The sequence below is a fragment of the Protomyctophum parallelum genome (assembly GCF_964188405.1).
Source record: "Protomyctophum parallelum genome assembly, chromosome: 2".
Taxonomy (NCBI): Eukaryota; Metazoa; Chordata; class Actinopteri; order Myctophiformes; family Myctophidae; genus Protomyctophum; species Protomyctophum parallelum.
The window spans coordinates 22,100,005-22,122,569 of NC_139699.1; the positions used below are offsets into that span (position 1 = coordinate 22,100,005).

General features: G+C 42.5%; 1 protein-coding gene across 1 annotated transcript in view; it reads right to left on the minus strand.

Annotated features, from left to right (window-relative positions):
• Positions 1-22,565, minus strand: part of adam10a (ADAM metallopeptidase domain 10a) — a 145,841-nt gene that overhangs the window by 109,258 nt on the left and 14,018 nt on the right. The gene's annotated exons all lie outside the window — the stretch shown is intronic.

Consider the following 22,565-nt stretch of genomic DNA (forward strand, 5'->3'; position numbering starts at 1 on the left):
CATCATGACCACACTGCCTACCAGACAGGCTGCAGAGAGCAGCCATCATGACCCCACTGCCAGCCAGCCAGGCTGCAGAGAGCAGCCATCATGACCCCACTGCCAGCCAGACAGGCTGCAGAGAGCAGCCATCATGACCCCACTGCCTACCAGACAGGCTGCAGAGAGCAGCCATCATGACCCCACTGCCAGCCAGGCAGGCTGCAGAGAGCAGCCATCATGACCCCACTGCCTACCAGACAGGCTGCAGAGAGCAGCCATCATGACCCCACTGCCAGCCAGGCAGGCTGCAGAGAGCAGCCATCATGACCCCACTGCCAGCCAGGCAGGCTGCAGAGAGCAGCCATCATGACCCCACTGCCAGCCAGGCAGGCTGCAGAGAGCAGCCATCATGACCCCACTGCCAGCCAGGCAGGCTGCAGAGAGCAGCCATCATGACCCCACTGCCAGCCAGGCAGGCTCCAGAGAGCAGCCATCATGACCCCACTGCCAGCCAGGCAGGCTGCAGAGAGCAGCCATCATGACCACACTGCCAGCCAGCCAGGCAGGCTGCAGAGAGCAGCCATCATGACCACAATGCATGCCAGGCAGGCTGCAGAGAGCAGCCATCATGACCACAATGCATGCCAGCCAGCCAGCCACTGTGTGAACAGACTGGTTTCTGATCTGTCCACAGCCCTCTCATGACTCTGAGTAGAAAAACATTGTGGTATTTTATCATGAACATTATAGTGAGGACAGTTTTCTGAAAAACCCTGTGTTTCTATGTCAGTCGTTCTCAAACATATTCATGTCAAGGACCCCCATAAATATATGTAATTGGCCTCCAACCCCCATCTGGAAATATGTTGTTCCAGGGACCCCCTGTCGGGTGTTATTTCTACAGGCGTGGGGTACTGTATATTATTATCCCTTGCATAATAGCCTATAATCGCAATTATTATTTGTGTTGCATTCATTGTCATATCTGCCCTGTGCACCTTGTGTTCACGAAGCCTAAAAACCAAACAGATTCATGTATTTATTCCAATGTTCAACGTCAGAAAGACAATTTCGATCGATAATCACAATTATTTGAGCGACAATTAATCACCAGGTGAAATGTTATAATTGTGACAAACAACCACACACAAACAGACACAGAGTGAACAACAGGGCTGCTGGGGAAATGAAAGCCAACTATGAAACAAAACCCTTAAAAACCTGATGTCTGAAGAACAGCTTCCAAATGTCACTTTGTCGGGATGCCTAAATACAAGACAAAGTCACTTTAAACGCTCATGGCTTTCACCACCGAAATCAAAGAAGAAAAGTGGTTGCGTGTTCTAAAAATAACAATGTCACCATCTCACAAGTCTTCAGGTGAAACATTTAGACCCGAGGACGATTCTACAAATGTCTTCTAAATCATGACAGTTTTCTGAAAAAACTATGTTTCTATATGAGTGGTTCTCAAACTATTTAATGTATGGACCACGAGAATTATATGTATTTGGCCACCAACTCCCATCTGAAAATATGTTGTTGCAGGGACTCCCCCAGAAGCAAAGATTTTAGTTAAAAACGTTCTGAAAGAATAGATACTGAAAAATTTGTGCCATATGTTCACGATTTCTTTAAAGGTTTTATGACATTCATTTTAATTTATTTTTCTTTTTCTTTTTTCTTTTAGATTTTATGACCTCAATTACACCCAAAAAACCTGAACTTTGAACATTCACTGGAAGTTTTCTTTGGGGTTTTTTGGGCCTTTTGAGCTACAATGAAAACAGGCAACACAGTGAAACAGTGACATCTGCTGGCAAATCCCATTGATATATATGGGATTTGCAGTAAGTGATGTCACTTACTGCCGGCAAATCAGAGCACCTGTTTGAGCCAGAAAACCCCAGATCACAGAAAATCTACTGAATGTTAAAAGTTCATGTTTTTTGGGTGCAATTGAGATTAGAAAACCTAAAAAAAACAAGAACAATTCCAAAACCTTTTTTTAAATGTCACAATCCCTTTAAATAGCAGATCTACAAGCTTGTAGCGTGGCACTATGAGCTTGTTGTAAGTATAACATAATGCTTGAAACACCAAAATGGGGTTCCCGTCCAGAATGGGTTAAAGAATGGCACCAGTGCCCCCGTTTCTGCAAATACACCTTTTGCTGCCACTGGAGCTTTTACTGATGAGTTATGAATTGTATGTCTTGCTGATGAATTGAGCACATTAGCACAATGGAAACAACAAGCCCCCCTCTGGGCTTTTGTGCCATCGTTTTAGCAGAGCTTTCTCTTGACTATACAAAATGTAGGAATGTGACGTTAAGAAGACGTTAAGACGTTTACTCACCGTCTCTGTAGGACCGAGTCAAACAACATTGAATGCCTACAACATTGATTGTGTGTGTGTGTGTGTGTGTGTGTGTGTGTGTGTGTGTGTGTGTGTGTGTGTGTGTGTGTGTGTGTGTGTGTGTGTGTGTGTGTGTGTGTGTGTGTGTTAAAAAACATAGGACAAGTGATTGCTCTGTCTTCACTATTAGCCCCAACATTAATCTAGAAATTGATTGGAAGAACGTTTATATGTGAAATCTTCATCTCGTTAGACAATGACTCAATCTGTTGACACAGTGTGGCTAATTATTAATTAATAACCAAAGTGTTAATCATCTAATCGTAATCAGTTAATCATACACAAGACCAGATGCCTCATCTGGCGTGTGCAAACCTGAACCTGGCTCACTGAATGGCCTGGCCAATCGGGTCCTGCCTAAGCAGAAGTCTTGGCCAACAAGGAGGAGGCCAGTCTTCAATTCATCTATTCTATAGTCACTTAGACACTCCCACTTGAGGCTCATACATTCACACCAAGCTAGACAGGAACGCCCACAAATGTCACATCCGGTTTTAGCCCGGGGTAAACAAAATGGTCTTCCCCATAGAGTTATAATAGCGTATGATCCTTTGGATCACTTTCAGAGCGATTTGTTGGATGATAGAAATATTGACAGTTGCACAAGTAGCACAACTACCACATGTATGCAAGAACCATTTCTAATTTGCTTATAAAATCACTCAGGATATGACAAGAACATCACATGGTAACATAATATAGAGAGACACAGATTTTAACAATTCATTTTAAAAAGTCTTCCCATAACTGAAAAGTATTCCCCCCCTCCCCATTTCCAGCAACCATACAGTAGGCGGGTAAAAATATGGTTTGACCCTAAAAAAATTGCAACAAAAGGTTTCTCAACATTTTTTTGTAGTATTAGGTGTCCTTAATAACATACTAAAAGTTTACCAAAGTTTGACCACCCGAAAGGTGTTATTTTCAAGATGGCCACCGCCAGTTCTTAAAATACCATTACTCCTCCATTATTCATCCTAGAAAAATAATTTTGGTGTCTTGGTTATCTAGGAATCCAATTAGCATATATAAATTATATAAAAGTACAATGATATATTAAAGCAATTGTTTATAAGGTTATAACAGTGTAATAGGACATTTCTCTTTTCTATAATGCCATACTGCTGTATAGGTGAATTAATCACCTATACACAATTCACATTCTGTTGAAGCTTTCAGGATATTTATTTTTATACCATAACAATAAGGAATATATTCATTATTACTGGGTGGTACTGTCATGTGACATTTGTAAAAGCATGGCTGCCAAATGATAGACTGCATGGGAATATTACACAAATCATGGAATAGAATTACAGAGAAATGTCTGCCCTTTTTTTTGTAAATGTGTCTGGCAATAATAATAAAAATAAGTCCCCTATAAGGGTAGTGTTTCCCAAACTGTGGGCCGGGACAAACATTGTGAAAATAGGCAATCTATAAAAGCTCACAACGCTGAGTGTCTTTGCAGCAAACACACTCAGTCAGTAGAACCAAATGGCCACTTGTCTGGTCTATGGGGAAGATGGACTCCTCAGTGGGGATACAGTGGAGAGAAATGGCCCCTCATGGGCCTAGAGCAGGGGTGTCGAACTCAACTTGGGGCGAGGGCCGCATTGGTCAAAAGGTCACTTGATGGGGGCCACAACCAGTTGCGGACGCACGCTCGATGTCTCATAGGGGATTCACACTATGGTCCCGGGTGCGCACTCGGGACCACTTGGCAGATGTTGTGGTAGTGTGAATGATGCGTACCGTTCCCGGGAGCGGATCGCCCAACCGTCCCCGGGACCGCATGGGGGGAGGGTCTCTGGACCGTTGAAGTGTATTCAGATACGGATCGTTCCAATGTGAATGCATGCGTACCTAAAGAAGGATGTGGACTGTTTTTTTTTTAAGAACGTGACATAATCTCTAGTCGACGAGCCAAGCGTCAACAAAAAAAAACACAGCCGCTGCACGATGCGTAACACCAGCGCATTTCTCAACGCCGCCCTTCTCCTGTTGAATCTGCTTATACGCGCAGCACCGCGCTGATCTTATTCTGCGGACTACACGTGGCTCTTGGGCTTTGCTTGGCACAGTTTCCAAAGTAAAACAAAATAATAATAATGCTAAAGTAGAATCCATAGCAAACTAATACACTGGAGCACAGAACTGACTGACACAGTGAATAGCAGGCAGGCTGACAGTGAAGTAGTATAACGGCAAAAAGCCAAAGAGGCAATGCAATTCAGTGTGTCTGGATTTATTTGAGACAATGTCGCACAGTTGATGATCAGTGTCTGTGCGCGCCAGCCATCAAGCACACCGTCATCAGGAGGATTAAAGTGTGTTATGCAAGTGTACCCGGGTGCGCTGTTGAATCTCGGGCAATGTGAATCATGGCCATCGGGGACCAGGCAACCGTATTCGGAAACGGTTCCAATGAAACGGATTCAGTCCGTCTCAGTGTGAATCCCCTATTAGTCAGTCACTGCTATAATATCTATCTATCTATCTATCTATGCTCAGACCCAGCCAGCCAGCCAGCCAGCCACACACATAGTGCTCAGACCCAGCCAGCCAGCCAGCCACACACATAGTGCTCAGACCCAGCCAGCCAGCAAGCCACACACATAGTGCTCAGACCCAGCCAGCCACACACATAGCTCCGTAAGGGAGTGGTTGCACCACTCAAAAACTCTTCAAAAAACTGAAGAGGCTACTGGAGATTGGAGAACCTGATTTGGACATGATCTGATGCAGGACAATATTATGTCACTATGACAGAAAGAGAAGATGGGTCTGGCCACATTCATTCACCCCATAATCTCAGTGGAAATTGGGGAATATGTTGACAATAGTCGACAGCTCTGCCGATTAATAATCGATTAATTGAACCCACCCCCCATATTAATCAATATCACAACATGGAGGTCTTAGAACTACCACCACAGGGACAGACAAGCCCCAATCTCTCAAGCTCTCAAGTGCCCCATAGCTTTAATGGGACATGTACTGTATGAGCCACCTCGGACATGCATAGAGGAGAAGACCATGAGGGTCTTCTTAACTTTGCTCTTCTGTGCTCCAAGTCCCCAGGGAGAAATCCAGTGACCCCCCACTCCCCATACTCCCCTGTACCCACCTGAGGGGAACCCTAGGCCCACTAAACTCTAGACCGGACCCCCCTTCTCACCTTCTCACCCAACCCCACCTATCATACTCCCCTCTGCACCCGGTAGAGACTTAGGTTCTGGGCGGGACTGCGACGCTCTAGAATGCAAGAAATTAGTTTTGGGTGGGGTGTATAATGATGAATTATTTACAGTAGTTTGAGCCAAAGTTTATCCACCAAGCTATCCAAAACGTTTCAATATTGCAGTAGACTATTATCTATCAACTGACAATATTCTCTGCCACAACCTTCTGAATTACTGAAAATTGTGACTATTAGTTTTGTTGTGTTTTGAGGATATCTTGAAACCTTATTCTAAAAAATATATAAATATTCAGACATGACTGTTTCAGAGGGTTTTAACAGAGTCACAAACACAATATTGGATTTCACAATTATCTAATTGTATCTCTGCAATTTGAACAAGTTCAATGGACTCCTAGACCCCAAAAACATAGGTTTAGACACAAAAAGTACTTGTCTAGGATGAATAATGAAGGAGTTAGGCTATTTTAATGGTTTTTAGGCCATCTTGGACGCCATCTTGAAAATAACACCTTTCGGGTGATCAAACTTTGGTAAACTTTTAGTATGTTATTAGGGACACCTAATACTACAAAAAACTGTTGAGAAACCTTTTGTTGCAATTTTTTTAGGGTAAGGTGCTTTTTTTTCATAGATTTACTCGCCTACAGTGCAATGAGGCTCTTACACATGCACCAACACAGACTCGAGCAAAGGTGGCGCGTGACTAAAACTAAAGATCTACGAGCCAACCACATACCGTTATCATCAGTGTAACGTATTCGTATTGTTAGCTTGTAAGTTGTTATTATTTTTGTCACGTAACGTCCTGTGGCCACACTGACTGCACTCAGGCAGCACTATACATTTTAACACAGAAAATGTTTCCAAAACATTTGGATTAATTTCCAAATCTTTTCCAGCCCCGAAAATAATTCTAATACCAGGAATGTCAGTGTTATGTGTGGTATTATTGTGTGGGGAGCCCCCACACAATCATGTCTATAGCCCCCAAAGTATGATTTTTTTAGGAGGTGGCCGCGAATAGACCAAAAAAGGCAAATAACCACAAACATATATATACCAGTGTATGTATGTATGTATATATTAAGGTTGGGCGCTATGCCCATTTTTTTCAACCGCCAATCGTCTGACCAATATTCGCTGATTGACGTTGTATTCGTGTCATAAAGGTAAAGTGAGAACAGCTCACTAGAGGTCGCAAAAAAAAGCCAGATCTACAAGCTGCCTGTTTTCACAGCTCCGTTCGCTAGGCGTTGAGAGCTTGTAGATCAGTCTGTTTCTGCAGACTGCAGCGCAGCTGCGCAGCCAGGGTAACTTGCTCCCTTTCCTCCCCGCACCGGTCGTCGGAGGCTTGGAGCGGAGCAGCGGAGCCCACAAGCTGCTGCGGCCGGGCTGATCCACACAGGCGCTCAAGGCTGCCTGTTTTTGCAGTGCCGTTCGCTACGCGTTGAGAGCTTGTCGATCTGTCTATTTTTGCAGCGCTGGTGTCGGTGTTCGTTCACGTTGTCAATAAAAATAACTTAGATTACAGGCGGTATAGGCTACACGCTAAGCTAACGCTAAGCTAAGCTCTAAGCTAATGAATGATCCCCGTGCCTATAAACTAACACTAGTAGACAGTTTTTTTTATTTTCCCCCCCGCCACTCACGGATGGCGCATTGGGATTGTGATGAGACATGAGACAGCAGTGTGCATTCTGTTGTGACTGTATATTATTAAACTGCATGGGTCTGGACTCCGGAGCTTAAACAACATGTAGGCTACAGCCTCCCTCGGCTCCCAGCCAGGCTCCCAGCCTTTACTCTGGCTGGCGGCTGCCGTAAGTGCCGTGCCCCGGTGCACGATGCTGCTGACAGTGCTGAGTGCGGGGACTGTGGGAGCATACCATTATAAGGGGACGGATTTCCACCCGGCCGCTGTTACTACTTTGCTGGGCCAAATTGATTCACATGTTGCTCACACTTTACAGGTTAGCTGGGCTAAATCGTCCCGAGAAATCGCCTAATAAAAATATTCGGCGATTGGATTCATATATTCGCGATTGACGATGTATTCGTATCGTCACCCAACCCTAGTATATATATATATATATATATATATATATATATATATATATATGTATATTGTATACAATATACAGTATATATAAAATTAAAACGCGTGTGAGCATGGGTCCGAAGCATGCACATGTGCTACACGAGTGTGCATGCGTGAAAGCTGCCCCACACACTATCAACTCCTGGCTAGGGGGAAACACTGAGTATCATCACCGTGCCAGTGTGAACCCTGGAGAGAGAGATATGCTACTGGTTTCCTCAAGGTGACTCACTGTGTGTCAGAACTCTCCACTCACTGTACAAATAATCAATAGTGATGGAGCACAAGAACTGAACTCTGAAGTGCCAAGTCAACAGAGAGAAGGCAGTTTGGACCACGCCTCATGCCAGGGTCGCGAGGTTAGTAGAGCAGTGCTTTCCAAACCTTTCTGGCAGCGACTCCCTCAAAATAATCATGTTGTGGAAAATAGATGATGTACAACGCCTTCAGCTTGTAGATATCACTCATATACAGTATATATATATATATACAATTATTATTTTGCCATGACTGATTTGTCTCTTGATTCCAGGCTATTGTATAGATCGTCTATTTTCACACAATGTTTGCCTCTTTCTCACGTAATATTTGACAATTTGGTATTAAAAAGGTCTTAAGGTAATTAAATTGTTACTAAAGAAACGTGCAAATAAAATACCCTGCATACAATTATACTGAATGTTTGTTTCCTTACTGTTGAGTGAGAAAACAATGTTGCACATTAACCTTCCAAATTAATGGGGGACCCCGCAACATCCCCAAAGGAGTTCCCAACCCCACAGTTTGGGAACTATGACTTAAATCACTTATTCTGTACCGACAGAAAACTAGACAAGAAACTGTCTAGTAAAGGCCATGCTGCCTGTGGTGATGGGTTCATTATGAAACTCTTTGATGCCCAGACGAGCTGTCTTAATACAGTCAGGTACACCGGCCTCAGGCAATGCTTTGGCTAAAAGGAGACTGCTGTGCTTGTAGTTTGTGATTTGTCGAGAACACATTTAGAAGCCAAGAAAAACACACTTCTTGGAAGTTCTCGATTATTAGATGAATCAAAAACGTAATTGGATCCGTTAGAATAATCACTAAGAAGATAATCAATAGTTGCCGCCTCTATACAGTTTTACAATCGTTGCTGTAGGGCCGAAACCTCCGTAATTATCTTTAACTTAAATGTGTTTTTTTCCGTAAATGAACGCCCTACTTGAACATGATACATCGTCACGCTAAACAAGCATCAAAAGTAGCAGATCGACAAAGCTCTGAATTTGAATACTGAAAAGTAGCCGTTTTCGGACATGGTTTCCACCCCTGACAGAATAGAAACTAAATACAGTTACAAAACAATTATTCTCGCAAGAAGGAAATGCTTCCAAGTAGAAATGATGAGCCGGTCTCCCCTTGGTACAGTAATATCAGTATAGAGTTTTCCACTAACATGCATGAGATGATGAGACACGAGTCGGAGTACAGTGAACCAAAAGCCTGTCAGCTTTGATGGTGAGAGGCGTGGGTGGGACCTCAACTTCAAGGGAGGAGAGGAGAGGACGGCGGTAGAAGTCTGGACGTGAACCATCAATTTACGTAAGGCGGCACGCCGACACATGTGATGTGGATGGTGTCTGCTGCTAAAGATCAACCCTACTCCTCACTCTGCCAGCCCGCCTTTCTGGCGGTGCATAGTTACAGTATATATGTATGCTGCATAACATAGGACACGATGACAATATCGCAGGAACAGCCAGATTGAAATCTCGCTAAATCTGCCTGTGTGTCACAATAACTATACATAATAATCACCTGATTGAGGTAACCTATTAAGACATGAGGCATGGAAATGTCTTCTAAATCAGTTTTCTGGAGAGGAAAAAAAAAATATATATATATATATACACATTACTCCTTACTGAGCTGTTACTCATTTTCTAACACCATGAGACAAGGTATAAATAAAATAGGGCTTAAGTGGATAAAATAAGCTTCGAAACCAGCCTAGTTTTCAAACAGACTGAGCCAAGTATATGGTTTGTTTCACTCTGATGTGATGTGGATACTAAACTAGCATCATCATGACATTCCACTCCAACGGAAGCTCAAAAATGTCTGCTATGTATCAGCAGGTGTGTTTCATATCGCACAAAAGTCTCGGTTTAAACGGAGCAGACCATTGACTGCATGCTGCATTAAATTGAGTTGTGTGTGTCACGTTCTCACACACGTTCGTGTGTGTGTGTGTGTGTGTGTGTGTGTGTGTGTGTATGTGTGTGTGTGCGAGCACGCTCTCTCTCTCTCTGTGTGTGCAAGCCTGATAAGCATGGCTGTCATGATCATGAGACATTTTAGTTGATGATTAGTTGTCTTGTTAGTTGTCCGTGTGGGGGTCCCCGGGAACATCCAGAGCCCCAGGAACGGACCAGGGCTCGTACTGCAGTGTACTCTGACACTTTACTCTGTGCCGATTTAGGTGTTGCAGCTTTCCGTCCTCGGACACTTACAGACCCAGAGACATGCATACATACATACTGTACATACGGACACACACAGCTCCGTAATGGAGCGGAGGCAACGCTCAATAAATGCTCAGGGCAGATACGAGTGACAAATGATTTACTAAGTCTAGTACTGAAATATACGGTACAAAGGAAGGAATGGCGGATAATGACAGGTACTGTACTGTACCCAACTGTTAAGATTTAGAAGATTTTTTTTCCCGGCCTCAGGTCTTAATGATCGTAACTGAATCACACAAGAGTGAAACAAACCACTTACTTCACCACTGTACTACCACTTACTTCAGTAGAACACCATGGTCTGTACTCTGTAGTACATCACAGTCTGTTTGAAAACTAGGCTGGCTTCGAAGCTCATTGTATCCACTTAAGCCCTATTTTATTTATACCTTGTCTCATGGTGTTGGCTAACAACACCTCATCTCAGTAAGGACATCATTATTATCCATTTTGTTTGAGCAACACTGATATAGAAGAAAAACCTTTTTAGACTCAGGTCATGTATAATCTTACATGGTTACTACATGGGGACTGTATAGGCTAGCCACTTGTCAGTTGGCACTGCACTGTATTGCTTGCATACTGTATACGGGCTTCCTGTTATCCTTGCATACTGTATATGGGCTTCATGTTATCCTTGCATACTGTATACAGGCTTCCTGTTATCCTTGTTAATGTGCTTCAAAAGGGTGACATATTTCCAAACAGCGCTCATGCCGTTTTCTGGACAAATTGGAACCAAAAGGCAAGCCAAAAGCTGAGAGCAGCACTGTGTGTGTGTGTGTGTGTGTGTGTGTGTGTGTGTGTGTGTGTGTGTGTGTGTGTGTGTGTGTTCGGTCGTACTCTCCAAAATAAAACCCACTTTGATGAAATTCACACAATCCATTGCCCCATTTATTTTTTTCATTTTTTCATTAGCGAAATTTAAAAATTAAAATTAAATATGGGCGTTAACATTTGTAGAGCCTTTTAGTTGTTACATAAAAGGCTTATAACTAATGTAATTATGGTAATTCGTTTCAATAATATAATTTAATTAAAATGAGTACATCTCCAATGATATATCTCACTACTATGCAAATGATATAGGATATATTCATATTATAGATAGATAGATAGATAGATAGATAGATAGATAGATAGATAGATAGATAGATAGATAGATAGATAGATAGATAGATAGATAGATAGATAGATAGATAGATAGATAGATAGATAGATAGATAGATAGATAGATGAAATCAGTCGTTCTCAAACCTTGTCATACATGTCAACTAAGGACCACCAACATTATTATGAAGTTGACGGCCGATACCCCCAACTAAAAAATATTTTAGATGGGTGTGAGATGGAGGATGACTGATTTAAGCGGTCACACCTGGCCTGAGTCAAACTAGAACTGGACCCAGAGCTGGGTGTGGCTGCGCACCTGTTGTGCATGGACTTGATCAAGGCACAACAGGATAAATCTCATCTCCACAAACACTCTGGAGAGAGCGTCGGTCCGGACAGTGGAGAGCTATCGCCACTCCTGTGTAAAATGTCATATGTTGTGTTATTCCTTGCACTGAGAGGAATAAACCAGTCTACTTAAGAAAGCTGCCCTGTGTTGTGTCCTTCCTTGCCCTGGGTAGTGAATAGTCACAATGGGGAAGCAACATTTGAGTAAATAATGCTGTTTTAAAAATATTTGGGCAGCGACTTTGGGTACTTAGAAAAGCGCTACATAAATCTGAGGCATTAATATTGTATTATTATTGTTGAACAGCTTTTCATTACATTGTATTTCAATATTTCAATATATATATATTGTTTTTAAAGCTTACCAGACCCTCAAAGTTTTTAATGACCCATTTCGAGTCGACCTGATACCAGATTCTACAAATGTCTTCTAATCTAAATCATGATAGTTTTCAGAAAAACGTATGCGTCTATATCAGTTGTTCTCAAACGATTTCATGTCAAGGAGCCCAGAATTTTATGTAATTGGCCGCCGACCCCCATCTGAAAATATTTTGTTCCCCAGGGACCTCCCTAGAAGCACAGATTTGAGTTAAAAAGGTAAAAAATGCCTGGGCGGTCCAAGGCACCTTGGCCGGTAGTCCGAGTCTGGCAGTGTGCCACGGGTTCGACTCCTGATCCCGATGGCCTTTACTGCATGTCACCTCCCCATCTCTCTCAGCCTACTGTCTGTCCCTCTATAAAAATATAAAATAAAGGCGAAAGCCGCAAAAGAATAACATAGAAAACACTCTCTGAAAGAGTGAATATTCAAAGATTTGAGGCACAATTTCATGATTTAAAACAAATAGCCGATCTACAAGCTCGTAGCGTGGCTCCGAGTGCTACGCTACGAGCTTGTAGATCGGGTTCCCGCCCAAAATGGGTTAAAGCCCTTAGTTCACACAGTGACACAAAGTACTGCCTGCGGAGTGCATTCGGTGCCAATATGGAAAATGAAAAGATTTGTCTTTATTTTTTTAAACAATAACAAAACTAAAAACAGTCACAGCAGACCGTGGCCGTTGCGAACAACCTACTGGAGTAAGAAGCCTAAGCCGATAAATTATAAAATGCACAGGATTGTACTTCTGCTGTTGTGGAACGGAATGCATGTTTTATTTAGGAGACAGCACAACAGTGTTGTTTTTGGCAGCACATTTCTATTTTAGTTTAGTCATTAGTCTTTGGTAGTCTGAAACTTCATTTCGTTTTAGTCATATTTTTTGTCACCTGGAATGTTTTAGTGTTAAGTCTAGTTTTAGTTGACTAAGTGTCATGCGATGTTAGTCGACTAAATCTACGGTTGATTTAGTCGACTAAAATGTATTTTGGCGGGCCTTGATGCCGTCGTAATGACAGATTTTACATTTGCTGAATATAGCCGATCTACAAGCTCACAACGCGTCGCAGCGAGACACGTTGTGAGCTTGTAGATCTGGTCCCTTCAAAACATATTAGTCTAGTTTTTATTTGTTGACGAAATTGTCAATATATTTAGTCTTAGTTTTAGTCATAGCTTAGTTTTTATTTAGTTTCCATTTAGTTTTTGTCAGTGAAAAAAGGTAGTCGACGAACATTTTCCGTCTTAGTTTTAGTCGACAAAAACAACACTGCCTCCTGTTTGATCCCATGTTTGGTGAACAGAAGGGATTCTGTGGCAATCCGTGCTGTCAGTCAACCACTGTATTCACCAGCAAGTAGTGCTGATTTTGTCGACTAAAACTATGACAAAAAAAACTTAGTCGACTACCATTTTACACTGACGAAAACAGAATAAAACTAAGCCATGATGATCATTCTTTGACAATTTCCTCAACAAATAAAAACTAAAACACTAAAACATTGGGATGGGACTAGTGGACAACAGATACAGTATAAGTAAAACACACAAGTAATTTTACACTTGGTTGCATGCTGAAAATAGCTGATCTACAAGCTCAACGTGTCGCAGCGTGTCAAATCATGCCACGGCATCAAGGCCCGCCAAAACCGCCATTTTAGTTGACTAAATCAACTGTAGATCAGAGTCCTGCAACAGGTCAGATACCAGCGGATACCCCGTGGGTACCCAAGTTTGACGGCGGGGAACGTGCGGAAAATATACTTTTATAAGTTAACGGGTGCGGGTACGGGCGGGACGCAACGAAACACGGGTGGGTGACCTTTTTTAATCAGCGGACCCGCACTGCACAATGTTATAAACAGCAGCTGAGCTGGGGGTTTTCTCAACAGCGGAGACAAGTTAAATCCGTCACATGCCCAAGGAATCGTCAGTGATGTCACATCACTGCCGATTCCTTCATAATGGCGTTCTGTTTCTGCTGCTGTGCTTCCCTGTGCTACTTCCTTGTTGCATAGCAGTGGTCAATCAGGGCCAAATCCTTGCTTCCTTATCGTAGCATTTCACGTGTGGAGTTTATTGAGTGGTGCAACCACTCCTACATCCAGCAATGTCCGTTTACCTGTGTGAGCACGAGTGGTGTGCGCATGCGTGAAATTGGAACGAGAGAAGTATGTGACATGGCTGCCACCTGCCAACTTCTGACTGTCTACTGTCTAGGTTCGCTAAAGAAGGAAAGGCCGAGCCAAAATAATAATGAAAAAATAGTTCTCAGCGACGCGAATTGATATCCATAATTAAGCTAATCTGACGGAGCAGAGAGAGAGAGAGAGAGAGAGGAGGGGGGGAGAGAGGGGAGTTGCACCACTCAGTTCACACAGGTGTGATTTTTTATCACCAGGCAGCCTGTACTGTAGCCTATATTTTCGTTCGCTCGCAAAAATATGTTTGAAACAGCCTTGGATCAAGACGGTCGACTCATCAGGCTAATCTTTTTTTTTATCCTCCTCTCCTTGTTGATATATTATGCCAATATGCCATTTAGGTCGAAATCATGATATAACTTTATGTTGTGATAATAAGCAGCAGTAGCCTCAGTCAACTACATGTCTTCCTTTCCGTGTGCAACGCACTGCCGCCCACCACCACCACATGCGGTGTTGGATGGAATAAAGTCAATGATAGCCATCGGTGCCTGTGATACGAACGGGTAACGTGTAAATGTTTTGACGGGCGGGGCGGATCTGGTTTCGAGTTTTATATAAATAACGGGTAACGGGCGGGTTGCGGAACTGATGATTGACGGGCCGGGTGGGTGCAGGTTTCGAAAATTGGACCCGTGCAGGACTCTTTAGTCCTGCACTCATTCATTTAGTCGACTAAAACTAGACTAACACAAAAACATCCCAGGTGACTAAAATGTGACTAAAACTAAATTAAAACTATTCAAGAGACGATGACTAAAACTAAAATCTAAATTTGCCCTCAAAATCAACACTGCCAGCAAGAGGACTTACTTTTACTTTATTTGTTTATTTAGACGGGACTTCAACCAGCTTTGTTCGTACCGTATAGTATTAATTAATCCTGTACTCGTTTTCCTTTGCATGGCCTTTATTCTGCTTATTTATATTGTTTTAATAAAATGAGAGATCGACGTGTTCCTTCCATGCGCTACGTCCGTCCCGCCGGGGAAACTATCCCCTGTGAAAACTATCAGGTGAAAAGAAGCAGCTTGGACTCCTCATGCATAGAAGGAAGCATGAGGTCAGTCCGCTGCCCTCCCCAGGTTGGCAGAGGAAGTGTAGCGCCCAGGATTACATTAGAAAATTGACACTGGGTGAAAAAAATGGGTTGCAAAATCGTGGGATAAAGAATTATTAGAAAAGCCAAAATGAAAGAAGGAGGCTGCTGAGAAGGAGCTGCTGTCTTCTGGCAGCGCTCAACGCTCATCATTCATCAACAGGTGCTTCCACTTCACTCTCCATCTGTCGGTTTGGGGAAATCGCCCTTTTACACATTCATTCGTGACGGTCAGCTGAGCTCATCGAAGAAATGTTCAGACAGCTGTTCAACATTTCTGACAAACAAGCAGCCATAATATACTTTTTTGATTAAATAGCTTTAGGTTTAGAATAAATTCTTAAAAAATGCTAATAACGTATAAATTTTCAAGCAATTAAAATAAATAATATTTTCCGCAACTTGTAGTTGGACATAAATTAGAAATAGATAGAGAATAGAGTTGTAATGTAATTTCTAACATGTACAATGTTGCAATTCTTTAATTGCCATGATAAAAATGATAAAAATGACTAAAGTAAATATGACATATTGACATCTACAACAGTGGTTCTAAACCAGTGGTCCGGGGATTACTGGTGGTCCTTGTAGGCCTTCCAGGTGGTCCTCAGCTAAATGATGGAGAGTTGGTAACCAATTCATTTGGAATGAATGGGCTGCCATTGGAAGTTGCCCCTAGTTAGCACCTTGCCATTAACTTATATGGTAAGATGGCCGCGGTCTGTATATGGAGAATGGGAGAAGCCACCGATCAGACCACTTAGCCCCAGTGGATGATGGGAAATGTAGATTTCCCACCAGGTGCTATGATAGCATAACGGTTGACTCCGCCAGACGGCGGCAGCATTCAGAAGTTCAGAACTTCCTCCCATCTGGTCTCTCTCGGGCAGAGATGATGTACTCCGATCAAATGCTGATCTGAGCGATATGCAGCCGCATACGGGATCAACGAGAGACTGGTGACGTATTGAAGCGCTGCTTGAGAGAGACCAGATCAAGGTAGGAGGGGGGGAACGTGTGAACCAATCTGTTGGAGTCAGGATAATGATAGCGTAACAAAAACGAATAGAATACGCACATAACTTGGTAGAGGTGCTGGGTAAGTAGCATCAGAAAAAGAGAAAAGAACCCGCACACTCATCTGCTCCAAAAGTTATACTTTATTGACAACGCTTGGAGCCAAGGCTCTTCATCTGGTCAAACTCCATCACTCACATCTCCAGTTTGACCAGATGAAGAGACTTGGCTCGAAGCGTCCTCTATAAAGTATAACTTTTGGAGCAGATGGGTGTGCGGGTTATTTTCTTTTTTTCTAATAGAGATAGATAGTGTGTGTGTGTGTGTGTGTGTGTGTGTCTGAGAGGCTAAATGTCATCAAATGGTGGTCTGTAACTCAAATACTGAATAAATAAGGGGTGCATACTTAGTTTAGACTAGTCATTGGTTAGACATGGGTTAATGTCTCCCGTGGGAGGTTAGGGTGAGGGTTTGAGATAGGTTGTAGTTGTAGGAGTAATGACTGGTCTAACCAAATGGCTAGTCTAAACTACCGTAAGTACTGTCTAAAATAAGTACTGTCTAAAATAAGTACTGTCTAAACTAAGTACTGCACCCTCGATATGAAACGGGTTGAAAACCCCTGCTCTACAGTATTCAACACGACCAGCATCCTTATTGTGAGGAAGACTTGCACAGAAAATGATAGATCGACAAGCTCACAGCGACAAGCTTTTCCCACAATAATAGGAAACAGAACAGGAGCCCTAGTGAGGGACTCCACTCAACCATAATATGGGGTTTAAGTGCAGCGGCACCTGGTAAAAAAAAAAGAATTAAAAAAATATATATATACGTCTTGTCGTCTTTGTCACCCATTGCAAAGACGTCGGGATTACGGGATTACGTCCCTGGCACTTAAACAGTTAAGCATAGTTATGCCTGGTATGATCTGATCTCAGGTCAGAATGGGTTAAGCATAGTTATGCCTGGTATGTCACCTTTTTGTGTGGGAAAATGTGCATTTTCAAGAGTTTATTTTTAATAGAAGCATATATTACATATTCTACTGCCTAAATAACTACCTGAGTGAGATTCATTATATACATTTATTTTCCTTGAATTACACATTGTATAATCTATAATCTTTTAGAACACACACACACACACACACACACACACACACACACACACACACACACAGTTTTGCTGTGTGGTCACACCTCTACCAAACAGACCGTTCGTACAACATGCCTCAGCATGAGTGGAAGGAGCACATATTCCAGCTCTCAGTAGGCTAATTCTCCTACAACAGTCACAGTGACAGTGGCGTCTAGACTCTAGCCCATTTAGACCTGAAAATCCATTCTACAAATTGAAACCTATGTTTCTGTGTCAGTGGTGCTCAACCTCTTTCATGTCAAGGACCCCCAGAATTATCTGTATTTCGCCACGGAACCTCAAACGCTTAGATCTATGCATATATGGAGCTGACATCCTTACCCACCCATCCTTCCTGTTCTGACATTCCATATGTTGAACTGACCTCATCAAACCCTTTACACTCAAGAAACGCTCCATATATGGCCAGTACAGAATTCATTCCATAATGTTGGTCTGATGATATGGTACCCCGATCATGGATGAGAATGCAACAGTGTTGTTTTTGGCAGCAAATTTCTATTTTACTTTTAGTCACATTTTACTTTTAGTCACCTGGAATGTTTTAGTGTTGGTTTAGTTTTAGTCGACTAAATGTCATGAATGTTTTAGTCTAAATGTTTTAGTCGACTAAATGCCGATCTACAAGCTCACAACACGTCGTGCTGCGACGCATTGTGAGCTTGTAGATCTGCTATTTTCAGCATGCAACGAAGTGAAAAATGACTTCTCTTGTCCACTAGAACCCTTCCCGTTTTTATTTCTTGACAAAAGTGTCAGTATATTTAGTCTTAGTTTTAGTCTTAATTCATAGCTTAGTTTTCCATTTAGTTTCCAATAGTTTTCGTCAGTGGAAAAAGGTAGTCGACAATCATTTTCCGTCTTAGTTTTAGTCGACGAAATCAACACTGGCATGCAATGACATTTCAGTTGCCCAAACCAACACTAATATGGTCGGTGAGTTCACTGACATGCAATGACACGACAGTGTGCCCAACCAAGTTGAGGCACTTCCCGTTAACACACAGCTGGTTGCCTAATAAGTGAAAGGGTCTGGTATTACAGAAATATATAGCGCACATCTACTATAAATAAATACAACAAACTAGGGCATTAAGCAACTAGTCGACTAGTAAATCCACTAGTCAACCTTGTTGGTACTAGTTGACTACAGCAGTTGATAAGAAAAAAAGAAAATTATTTGTTTTAATATATTTTTAGGCCTACATAATAGGTAGTTAAACAACTAGTCGACTAGTAAACTAGGCAACTAGTCAACTAGTAAAAATGACTAGAAGTGAATGCCCTACAACAAACGACTTCTGTGATGTTTTTTGCTTGCTTTTGGGAATTAACACGTTTCATTGAGGGCAGTTAGAACCAATTACTTTATTCTCCCCTCCATAATAACAACAGTTGATACAAAACAGGTCTTCTGAACAACATTCTAGGCTACAGAAAGACGCAATCACAGCTTCATTTACAATGTCTTATCTTCCCATTTGATATATTTTTGTAAACACATGCGTGCGCATGCATGCGTGCTCGTGCACACACACACACAGTGGCTAGCTACTACTAACAGATGGTGCTTTCAAGTGCGTTAATGAACTGTTAAAAGTTTCCTTCCACACACAGTCACAACTTTCACAAGCCTCAAACATTATTTTCTGAAACAATTGAAACAGAAGTCACACTTTTCATTTCCGGCGGCAATGCAATGTTTTCCACAGCAGGGGAGGTTGGGGCTGGTGTGTGTGTGTGTGTGTGTGTGTGTGTGTGTGTGTGTGTGTGTGTGTGTGTGTGTGTGTGTGTGTGTGTGTGTGTGTGTGTGTGTGCATCACTGATAGTATACTAACGAAAGTGACAAAGAATGCACTACAATGTAGGCATTTAGCAGGTCATGCACTTATCCTGAGTGAAGAGCAACACCATGGCATGAACCCCCTATACTAGTCGACAGGGTAAACACTAATGTACAAATGTGCGAAGTGATGCTTAACATGCTATCTAATGACATTCTTAACATTTGGGATCAAGCAAACAGATTTGCAACGTATTTAACACTTTCCTAAATTCCTCGCCGACGATTAGATTAGCTCTATTGGCTCAGAGGGCCACGGTTTTCAGACCACACGGCTCCCATTTGAAGCGACACCACCGAAATTGACGCACTTCTGGGAACACGGAATCATGTCCGGGGCACAGGGCACATACTTTCGTTTTGTGAGCGCTGGAAACCGTCCCGCGCAGTCGCGATCCTTTTTTTTATTGACCTCCCAAAACATGGATGTTTTCTATTATCGCCTCAATCTGAGCTCAATTCCAATACAAAGAGTTTTTTGGATACGCGCTAGCCAGGGACCAGTGGATGGAAAATAAGCGATGATGTCGCCAACGTGCAAGCGATCCGAGCAATGCTCCCAGCACAGCAGGAAAAAGGTCTACATAAGGCCAAAACCACACCAGCTGCAACTCCTTGCAACAAGACAAACCACACCAATGCAACTCCTAAATAATGGTTGCAAACAGTTGCAAGGAGTTGCATGTTGCAAGGAGTTGCATGGCGACTAGAGATGTCCCGATACTGTATCGGTATCGGAAAAGTATCGGATTGGCCCTTATTTGGTCATATCGGGTCATAATCGGTATCTGCGAATATGCCAGTCTTACCACCGATTCGACACAGGGGTAAGCGGTTAACACTATGGCAGTTCCATAAAATGTTGGGGCATGTGAAGTTTGCGTTCGAGCAGCCCAAACTGCAAGTGCACATTTGAGTGAGGAGTCTGCTATAAACACAACATTAGATATATAGCTAGATAGCTATAAACATTATTCCCAGTCGGTGGACTTCAAAATAAGGTCTTTTTTTCTATTTGTATTATTATAAATAGTATTCTCTGGTATCAGTATTCAGTATCGGTATCGGCTAACACAGAAAAAAATGGAATTGTGCCCATGTACTAGAGGTGGGCCATATGGAAAAAAATAGAATATCACGATATTTTTTCGATAGATATATATATATATATACAAACACATATATATATGTGGCCCGGGACCAGGATATATATATATTGTGGTCCCGGGCCGCAGTCCGGGAAACGTGTCACCATACCCACTCCACCACATCGCCCACCCCTACCATGTACTGTAATACACATTACAGTACGTTTCATGTGTCTCATCTTCTTCAGTACAGCTAGGCCCTACATCAAGGTTTACCATACTGTTTCAGACCACGACCTCCCAAAATAATCACATGTGAACCCACCCTGACAAGCACCCTTGTGAAAGTGAAAGCCAAACTACAAACTATACGCACTGCGAAGCGCTGTGAGATTATAATTCAGCTAGACTGCGCCTTTCTTACATCCCAGTAATATTTGGCAATTCACCCAATTTGGTTTTAAAAAGTAATTAAATTGTTAGAACTTTAGAAATGTGCAGATCTATCTGTTGGGTTTGTCCACTGTTGAGTGCAGGGCAGGCAAAAACAATGTTAACGCAAATAATCTGGGTACGCGCCAGAATCATTTGGGGTCCCCGGCCGACCCACAGGTTGGGAACCACTGGCCTACATCATGGAACCAGTATCTCTCTTGAACAAATCTGGGAAACTAGAAAGTCACCCTTTACCTGAACGACTGCTGTCGAGCAGTACAGTGAGTGCCACAAGGAAGACACCCTCCACCCCCCCGCTCAGTGAAGGCTGCGTTTGTACCGGGCAGCACCAGTTAGTCTACTGTCTATCGTATCATCTGTATCTTGGCTCCGTAAAAAAAAAGATGTTCTCCTGTTTCTTGCTTTGTAGCCTTACACCCTTTACTGCCTAAACTACACCCTGTACTGCCTAAACTAGATCCTAGAGTCCATTTGCAAGAAGGGTCTAATGGCACACAACAAGCTGGCCAACACGGGTCAGTGAATGATTGCAGTCATTATCGGATCGCATATAAAGAAATGTGGCATTTAATTTAATGACCCTTCTCGTACAAATAAAATAAAATAAAGTGTGTGTGTGTGTGTGTGTGTGTGTGTGTGTGTGTGTGTGTGTGTGTGTGTGTGTGTGTGTGTGTGTGTGTGTGTGTGTGTGTGTGTGTGTGTGTGTACTACTTGTATATGGCATCTGGCCAATTATTATCCACTGGAAGAAGGGGGGGAAGGAAGGAAGGAATTAAGGAAAGAAAGAAGGAAGGAAGCAGAGAGGGTTATTTGAGGATTGTGACCCGACCTGGAATAGGGAGCCATCATCATGAGCACAGGGCATTAAGTAGTTAGGGATGTTGTTAGGCTATACATTTAGAACCGCATACAACACCCTAAACTCCCCCCCCCCCCCCCCCCAGAAGCAAAGATTTGAGTTCGAAACGTTAGCTGTGAAAGAATATTTATTTCAAGATTTGCGCCACATTTTCACAGGTTTTTCCCCAAAAAATAGCAGATCTACAAGCTCGTAGCGCGGCACTCGGTGCCGCACTGTGAGCTTGTAGATTTGCTATTTTCCCAATAGCTAAAGTATAACATAATGCTTAAAACACCTAAAGGTGTTCCCTTCCCGTACTGAATGGGTTGCACACACAGAGCACATGCATACAGTGTCTGTCTGAGCAGGAGTACAGAATGTATCTATAAAGGGCCTGGAAACATTTGGATGTGCGATGAGAGTTTTTAAAGCTTAATGACCGGTCGGTGGATGATGTCAAAATGACAAATGTGTTCACCGTCTATTTTGGCTTCTTTCTGCGAGCGGCAGGTGAAAAAATTAGATCAGGATACTACATAGATTTTATTTTTTTGTGGAGCACGCTTTGCACGGCACGGTACTTCTGGGATGCATCTTAAAACATGTCTGGTGGATTCACAAGCACTGTCTAATGTCTATAGCTGTGGTTCCTAAACCTTTTAGGCCGTGACCCGAAAGAGAGATTAGATGTTTGCTTGAAATGTACTGTAATTCTCCAATCTGTTAATAAATTCATCAATCAATCAATGCCCGGGACCCAAGCTAGTGAAAATAGCAGATCTACAAGCTCACACGGC